The 8,357-nt window shown below is 47.4% G+C and overlaps 2 non-coding genes across 2 annotated transcripts; both read left to right on the top strand.

Moving 5' to 3' along the window:
• Positions 1–2,176: 2,176 nt before the first annotated feature.
• Positions 2,177–2,248, top strand: TRNAC-GCA (transfer RNA cysteine (anticodon GCA)). The gene has a single exon. It is a non-coding gene; the product is annotated as a tRNA-Cys (tRNA).
• A 2,512-nt stretch (positions 2,249–4,760) lies between these two features.
• TRNAC-GCA (transfer RNA cysteine (anticodon GCA)) lies at positions 4,761–4,832 on the top strand. Its single transcript has one exon. It is a non-coding gene; the product is annotated as a tRNA-Cys (tRNA).
• Positions 4,833–8,357: the final 3,525 nt, after the last annotated feature.

An 8,357-nucleotide genomic window follows, 5' to 3' on the forward strand; every position in this document is an offset into this window, starting at 1 on the left:
CAAGTAAGTCTTGTTTTAGTACCTACACCAAATGACACCTTCAGGTGGGCAGATTGAGGGGTGCAACAGTTGGTAAAGGAGATGGTGGCAAAAGAATTGGTAAAGTAGAAAGGAAGCTGTCAATCTCAGCTCCTGGGGTGGGGCAATGGAAAGTCCCAGAACCAGCAAGATGGTTCTATCCTAGACCACGGGGACTCCAGGCTCATCTGAGCACTAGAACTACCCGGAAATATATAAACATATACATCCTCCCCTGGGCCTGTCTCCAGAGATTCGGGTTTTGTTTGGCTGTTTTCAGCAGTAAAACATCCACTGATGTTCCTTTCTGAAACTTCCTTTCAGTTCCATCCTGAAAGTTCCTTTCATCCATTCACATCACAGAAACCTGAGATGATTTTTTTTTTTTTCTGGGGCCACATTTAGCAGCTCCTATACTGGATCACCCTGAAAGCCCTTCTTGGAGAATGGCAGTCGCTTTAGAGGACTTGGATTGAAGGACATGAATTGAAGGGTGGGGAGAAGCTTCAGGGCCGCCAGGTGGGAGGGGGTCCAGGCTCAGGGGAAGGAGAGGGAATCACAGTGGAGGTATCCTCATGGGCTGATGGAAAGTAGAAAGAAAGGTGCTGCTGAGATTACAGTTATAACAAGGGAAGGGGCTGGGCGTTGAACCACAGGGACCCCATTTTCTCAGCTCCATCTCAAGGCCGGCAATCTTATCCCCTCCCCTCCTTTAGCCCACTTATAAGGAATGTGTCCAAGACAGATAAATTCTCATCAGCTTTTACCCTTGCCTCCATCTGAGATAAACCGTGGAAGAGTGCCTTTTGCTGACCCAGTGGTTACTGGTCATGTGATCCCCACGGGGGAGGACAAAACCCTGGTTCCCATCGGTGTGTACATCTTCCTCCCGTAGTGGTCGGATTGCCTTTAGCTTTGGCCCCTATAATTCCCTGGGTACCCCATCAGCAGCGCAGGGTGCCACTATGAAGAATGCTGGATCGTTATCCGCCGGGTCCTGCCTGTGAAGGTCATCCACAATAAACTTTTGTATTTGTACTTTATGGAGTTGTCTGCTTCTTTTTTCATTGTTAAAATTCCTTCTCGGTTCAGAGGATTTGGTCTCTCCACCTTCCAACAACTCCCTTTCAGTTAGTTTTCTGTGACTGAAAAAAATGCCTATTTTAGCCTCTGGTCCCGTGGAATGAGTCTCCATAGGATGGAGGAGAGGTCGGATAGTTTAGGTCTTTGCCAGAAAGCCTCTCTAGCTTCTTGCAGCCCCAGGTGCACTTCTCCAGGGCTGACTGGACCCACATGCCCATTAACACTTATCTTAGAGCCTTGCAGACGTCACATTTCCTGTGGGTTCATCACCCCTTAACCACGTACACGCACCACCGTTGGGGGGAACTGGGAGCTTTGATGCCTCTCCTACGCTCCCCCTGTAACCAACCACAGTGAGGTGCTTACAGGAGGCTCTCGGGTCTCCAGTCGCTCCACCCTGAGCTGCTTCAGCAGGGTCTGCACAGAGCAGAGACTAAAGAAAGGACAGTGGTGGCAGTGATGGGCAGTGTTAAGGGAGCATGTGGACGGTGACTGGTGGCTACACAGCAGGGGCTGCAATCCACTTTTAGTCCTGCCATTCAGTGCTGCGCCCTGGGCTACATTTCCACCGGAACCTCAGTCACCCACCTTGAACAGGGACCCTGGAAATGTACTGTGGGTGTCGGCTTTCGGCCCGAGCAGCAAAGACTCATAGGGCCCGTGGGGCGGGGGGCGGTGAGTGGGCTCCAACATGTTTTCTCAGGAAGATGATCTAGGTGACTGCTTCAGTTTTGAGTTTGTTTAGGAATAGGTTGCTGGTCTTACCAGCTCTCCAGAAACAAGTAGAAACTTCTAGTGCGTTACAGGAGTCCTGGGTGTGACCATGAAGGTGAAAGGTAGTTGTGTGCGTGATAAGTCGCTTCAGTCGTGTGACCCCATGGACTGTAGCCTGCCAGGCTCCTCTGTCCATGGGATTCTCTAGGCAAGAACACTGGAGTGGGTTGCCATGCTCTCCTTCAGGGGATCTTCCCAACCCAGCGATCAAACCCGCGTCCCCTGCCTTGCAGGTGGATTCTTTACTGCTGAGCCACTGGAGAAGCATGAAAGGTGGTTATTAGACACCCATAATAAGTAAGGGGGTATAGCTCAGGGGTAGAGCATTTGACTGCAGATCAAGAGGTCCCCGGTTCAAATCCGGGTGCCCCCTACTGCTCTGGACTTTTTATGGAATATTGGAGGAAAGCTGGGAAAGGCAGTGGTTTCCATTCTGTTCTAATGGATGCTGGTATTCACAGTGGCAGCTTGTAGACGGCGGGCCAGTTGTCTCCCGAGGAAGCTCTTGCATGCATGCACTCTAAGCTGCTTCAGTCGTGTCTGACTTTTGTGACCCTGTGGACTGTAGCCCACCAGGCTTCTCTGTCCATGGGATTCCCCAGGCAAGAATACTGGAGTTTGGTTGCCATGCCCTCCTCCAGGGGATCTTCCTGTTATTTCAGGTCAATAAACTCACATCTTGACCACATGGGGGCGCATCTAGCTAGTTCACAGACTCAGTCAGTTCAGTCGCTCAGTCCTATCCGACTCTTTGTGACCCCATGAATCGCAGCAGGCCAGGCCTCCCTGTCCATCACCAACTCCCGGAGTTCACTCAGACTCACGTCCATCGAGTCGGTGATGCCATCCAGCCATCTCATCCTCTGTCGTCCCCTTCTCCTCCTGCCCCCAATCCCTCCCAGCATCAGAGTCTTTTCCAATGAGTCAACTCTTCGCATGAGGTGGCCAAAGTACTGGAGTTTCAGCTTTAGCATCATTCCTTCCAAAGAACACCCAGGACTGATCTCCTTCAGAATGGACTGGTTGGATCTCCTTACAGTCCAAGAGACTCTCAGGGGTCTTCTCCAACACCACAGTTCAAAAGCATCAATTCTTCGGTGCTCAGCTCTCTTTATAGTCCAACTCTCACATCCATACATGACCACTGGAAAAACCACAGCCTTGACTAGATGGACCTTTGCTGGCAAAGTAATGTCTCTGCTTTTCAACATGCTATCTAGGTTGGTCATAACTTTTCTTCCAAGGAGTAAGCGTCTTTTAATTTCATGGCTGCAATTACCATCTGCAGTGATTTTGGAGCCCCCCCCCCCCAAATAAAGTCTGACACTGTTTCCACTGTTTCCCCATCTATTTCCCATGAACTGATGGGACCAGATACCATGATCTTTGTTTTCTGAATGTTGAGTTTTAAGCCAACTTTTTCACTCTCCTCTTTCACTTTCATCAAGAGGCTTTTTAGTTCCTCTTCACTTTCTGCCATAAGGGTGGGGTCATCTGCATATCTGAGGTTATTGATATTTCTCCCGGCAATCTTGGTTCCAGCATGTGCTTCTTCCAGCCTCATGGTGTACTCTTCATATAAGTTAAATAAGCAGGGTGACAATAAACAGCCTTGACAGACTCCTTTTCCTATTTGGAACCAGTCTGTTGTTCCATGTCCAGTTCTAACTGTTGCTTCCTGACCTGCATATAGGTTTCTCAAGAGGCAGGTCAGGTGGTCTGGTATCCCCATCTCTTTCAGAATTATCCACAGTTTATTGTGATCCACATAGTCAAAGGCTTTGGCACAGTCAATAAAGCAGAAATAGATGTTTTTTCTGGAACTTTCTTGCTTTTTCGATGATCCAGCGGATGTTGGCAATTTGATCTCTGGTTCCTCTGCCTTTTCTAAAACCAGCTTGAACATCACAGACTTTACTGCCCTGTTTATTCCACTTGAAACTCCAGGTCCTCTCACTCCGCTCTTCCTCTCCATTTCTTCATCAACAGTTTGTTGTTCAGTTGCTCAGTTGTGTCCGACTCTTTGCGACCCCATGGACTGCAGCACAATAGTTAAAAGTGAAAATCATACTGTCTGACAGGTTTTCTCTTCCAAAGCGAGGGAATAATAATAACCGCTAATAATATAATTGTGGGCTTCCCTGTGGCTCAGATGGTAAAGAATCCACCTGCAATGCAGGAGACCTGGGTTTGATCCCTGGGTCATGAAGATCCCCTAGAGGAGGGCATGGCAGCCCACTCCAGTATTCTTCCCTGGAGAATCCCATGGACAGAGGAGCCTGGAGGGCTACAGTTCATGAGGTCCCAAAGAGTCAGACACAACTGAGCAACTAACGGTAATATAATTGTAGCTGCAAGTTGCTTAGTTATATAAAATATTGCCTAAGAGACATGAGGTTACCACTAACTTTAGGAAAATAAAAAAGATCCACATTAGGGACTAAGAAATTCACCAACCTCCCCAGCGTCCCCACCAGCACTCCCAGGTTTAATGCACAGATACACAGGCTGAAGAGACGCCTTCTGGTGTAAGTACTGCATGTATCTCCCAAGAAATTGGCAGGATCTCTTCAACTCGCTGTTTTGCAGTGCAGAATAAGAGAAAGGCCAATTCTCAAGGCCCTTCCAGCAGTAGATGTCCATGCTTCTCCAGGCTGCTGCTGTCACCACACCTGGAGGAGAAGGGGGAGATGCAGGCATGTGAAGGGGTAGGGTTGGGGCACTCCAGGGCCCGGGGGGAGACCTCTATGGGCTGAGCTTGTGGAGGAATGAGTTGCTGGTCTTACCAGCTTCCTAGAAACCAACAGAAACTTCCAGTATGTTACAGGAGTCCTGGGTGTGACTATGAAGGTGAAAGGTGATTATTAGACACCTATAATGAGTAAGGGGGTATAGCTCAGGGGTAGAGCATTTGACTGCAGATCAAGAGGTCCCTGGTTCAAATCCAGGTGCCCCCTGCCTTATTGGATTTTCATTCATGGAGACTGTTACTTGTTCCATTTTCCTTCATTTTTCCACCAATTTGGATCCTCCTTGAAACAGGAAGCTCCAGGTCAGCACTAGTACAGGAGCAGCCTGGGTGGACACCCCTTTCCATGTCTTCCTGCACTAACCCTCCAGGTATCCCGCCTCCTTGTGGCATCTGCGTTTTCTTCTTCTGTGTGTTTCTCATTTCTCCAGCTCCGTTGGATCCTCAAAGAGAAGGCAAGGCCCCCAGTACAGACTGATGGGTGTTTCTAGGGCAGGCTAGAAAGTTGTAGATACAGCTGACTTCCCAGGAGCAGACAATAAATGGTAACCCTAAATTACCACCCTCATCCAAAACAGTTTGGCACAGCAGAATGGGGGTGGGGGTGGGGTCAGACCTATGGGAACAAAGGGCCGGGAGCCCAGGGAGGGGTGTGTGGGCAGTTATGGAGATCTTTGGGCAGCTCTTGGGCTAAAGCAAGGTCATCAGAAGTGGGTTTGGGGTTCATCAGGCAACTTCTCTCCCTTTCTTCTTGTTGATGACCCAACACACCAACTGAGGCCTGGAAAGTTGTAGACTGGATGGAAGATATCTTACTAGGAGCCAGGTCTGGCAGCTTCCAGAAAGTCAGTCCTGGAGAAGATCTATAACTTAATTTTGCAGAGTTTAGTGTCACCACACGGATGAAAGGTGTTCATCAGACTGTGCTGGTGTTCCTGGGGGATAGCTCAGGGGCAGAGCATTTGACTGCAGATCAAGAGGTCCCTGGTTCTGGGACTGGCACAAAGGCGGTCAACAAAGGCACAAAGGTAGATCAATGCAACAGGATAGAGAGCCCAGAAGTAAACTCAGGCGTCTACAGTCAATTACTCTACAACAAAGGAGACAAGAGTACACAATGGGGAAAAGACAGTCTCTTCAATAAGTGGTGCTGGGAAAACTGGACAGCTACATGAAAAAGGGTAAAATTAGAACATTCTCCAACACCACATACAAAAATAAACTATAAATGGATTAAAGACCTAAACTCAAAACCAAATACTATAAAACTCCTAAAGGAAAACATAGGCAGAACACTGCTTGACATAAATTGCAGAGATATCTTTTTGGACTGGTCTCCTAGAGTAATGGACATAAAAACAAAAATAAAACAAATGAGACCTAATTAAACTTAAAAGCTTTTGTATAGCAAAGGAAACCATAATAAACAAAATGAAAAGACAACCCACAGAATGGGAGAAAATGTTTGCAAAAGATGCAATAGACAGGAGATTAATTTTCAAAGTATACAAACAACTCATACAGCTTAATATTAAAAAAAAAACTCAATCAAAAGAAAGGGTGAAGATCTATATCGACATTTCTCCAAAGAAGACAACAGGCACAGGGAAAGATACTCAATGTCACTAATTATTAGAAAAAGGTAAATCAAAACTAAAAAGAGAGTTACAATACGATCCTGCAATCCTGCTCCTGGGCATGTATCCTAAGACAACTCTAATCCAGAACAATACATGCAATCACAACATTGTTAATCAGCTATATCCCAATACAACATAAAAAGTTTTTTTTAAAAGATGCCCCTCAATGGTGATTGTTCACTGCAGCACTGTTTACAATGGGTAAGACAAGGAAGCAAACTAAATGTCCATCGACAGAGGAATGGTACATATATTTGTTGTTGTTCGGTCACTAACTAACCGACTCTGTGACTCCGTGAACTGTAGCACTCCAGGCTCCCCTGTCCTTCACTATCTCCTAAAGTGTGCTCAGATTCATGCCCACTGAGTCAGTGGTGCTATCTAACCATCTCATCCTCTGCCTGCCCCTTCTCCTTTTGCCTTCAATCTTCCCAGCATCAGACATGTGCAGCGTTTAAGTGGCAGCTTGCAGCAAGCACTGTGGGCAGTGTTGGAAGCAGGGTCCTAGTTTCCCAGACTGGGAGTCCTAAAACTGGGCCAGAGGAGCCAGCAGTTAGGGCTAAGGTTCCTAGTAGTGTCTGCCTAGTCAGGATGAATTCAGGCAAGGAGGCAGAAGGAAATGAGTAAAGTTAAAGTAAAAATTTTATTGAAAAGAAAAGTACATGCTAAAAGGAGACAGGCTAGCTCAGACAGAGTTACGCCTTTGGGAAGTTTAAATCCTTTATAAGGGGGCAGTTCTATGGGTCTTTGTCTTCCCATGCCTTATTCCCCCTTGCCTTATTCTGGTTAATTCGTCTCAGGACCTTCCCCTGGGGTGTGCACACCTTAGCCAAGATGGATCTCAAAGTGAGGGCTTCTGGGAGGAGCAAGACTCATTCTGGCCTGGAACTATCCTCTGACTTTTGACCCCAAGTCTCTCTGAGCATGTGGAGTGTCCCCTTATCTTTTACTCAGGAATTTTTTCTTTTCTTTGTCCTTGCAACAATTATTCCCTTGAAGTGTTTACAACAGACTAAGACTAGCTACTTACCAGTCAACAGGGGGCTGATCGTAAATTCCTCAACTAAAGCCCACCTATCTCTTATCTCAGGAAATGCAAAGAGGAGGCTGGCTGATGGTAAATGTCCAACGTGAAGCCCATCTATCTCCTAACCTCAAGAGGAGGGGAGGTAGCTGCTGGGGTGTCAAGGCCCCAAGGGGGAAGCTGATAGGTGAAAGGGAGAGATTCCAAAGGTGGGAGAGACAGTTTGCAGCAAAGAAAGTTTACCTGCTTCTTGGCGTGGAGATGGAGGGTGCCAATCAAAGTGAGTTCATCTTACACATTTGCCCACAGATCACAGAGCCTCTGGTAGAATGTGGTTCTTCTCCAGCAGCATTTCTTGGTCTTAGATTTATGTTAGCTTAGGTCCATTCATGATCTAGGGGATTCCTAAATATACTCAGCCACCTTACATTCCATTCCATTCAGTCGCTCAGTCGTGTCTGACTCTTTGTGACCCCATGGACTGCAGCATGCCAGGCCTTCCTGTCCATCACTACCAACTCCCCAAGCTTGCTAAAACTCATGTTCTTTGAGTAAGTGATGCCATCCAGCCATCTCATCCTCTGTCGTCCCCTTCTCCTCCTACCTTCAATCTTTCCCAGCAGCAGGGTTCTTCCCATCAGGTGGCCCAAGTATTGGAGTTTCAGCTTCAGCATCAGTCCTTCCGATGATTATTCAGGACTGATTTCCTTTAGGAGTCACTGGTTTTCTCTCCTTGCAGTCCAAGGGACTCTCAAGAGTCTTCTCCAACACTGGTAGGGGAAGCACACTGATTGAAACCACCCACCCTGGCTAGGCAGCACAGTAACCATTTGCATGAGTTGTTTTACGACAGGAGGTCCTGGTAAGGAACAGGCAACTAACAAGCCTCCACCAACCAGAAGAGTTTGGGAAAGGTCAAAAGGAGACACCACCTGTCCAACCACCTCCCAGAATCCTTCTCTCTGGCATCCATCTTGGCTGAACAAGGCGTGCACCACCAGGAAGGACTCTAAGTCAGAAGGATTGGCTAAAGACAACCCAGAAACTAATCCCGTCATCATAAAACCCG

Source organism: Budorcas taxicolor, chromosome 4, assembly GCF_023091745.1.
Source record: "Budorcas taxicolor isolate Tak-1 chromosome 4, Takin1.1, whole genome shotgun sequence".
NCBI classification, from domain to species: domain Eukaryota; kingdom Metazoa; phylum Chordata; class Mammalia; order Artiodactyla; family Bovidae; genus Budorcas; species Budorcas taxicolor.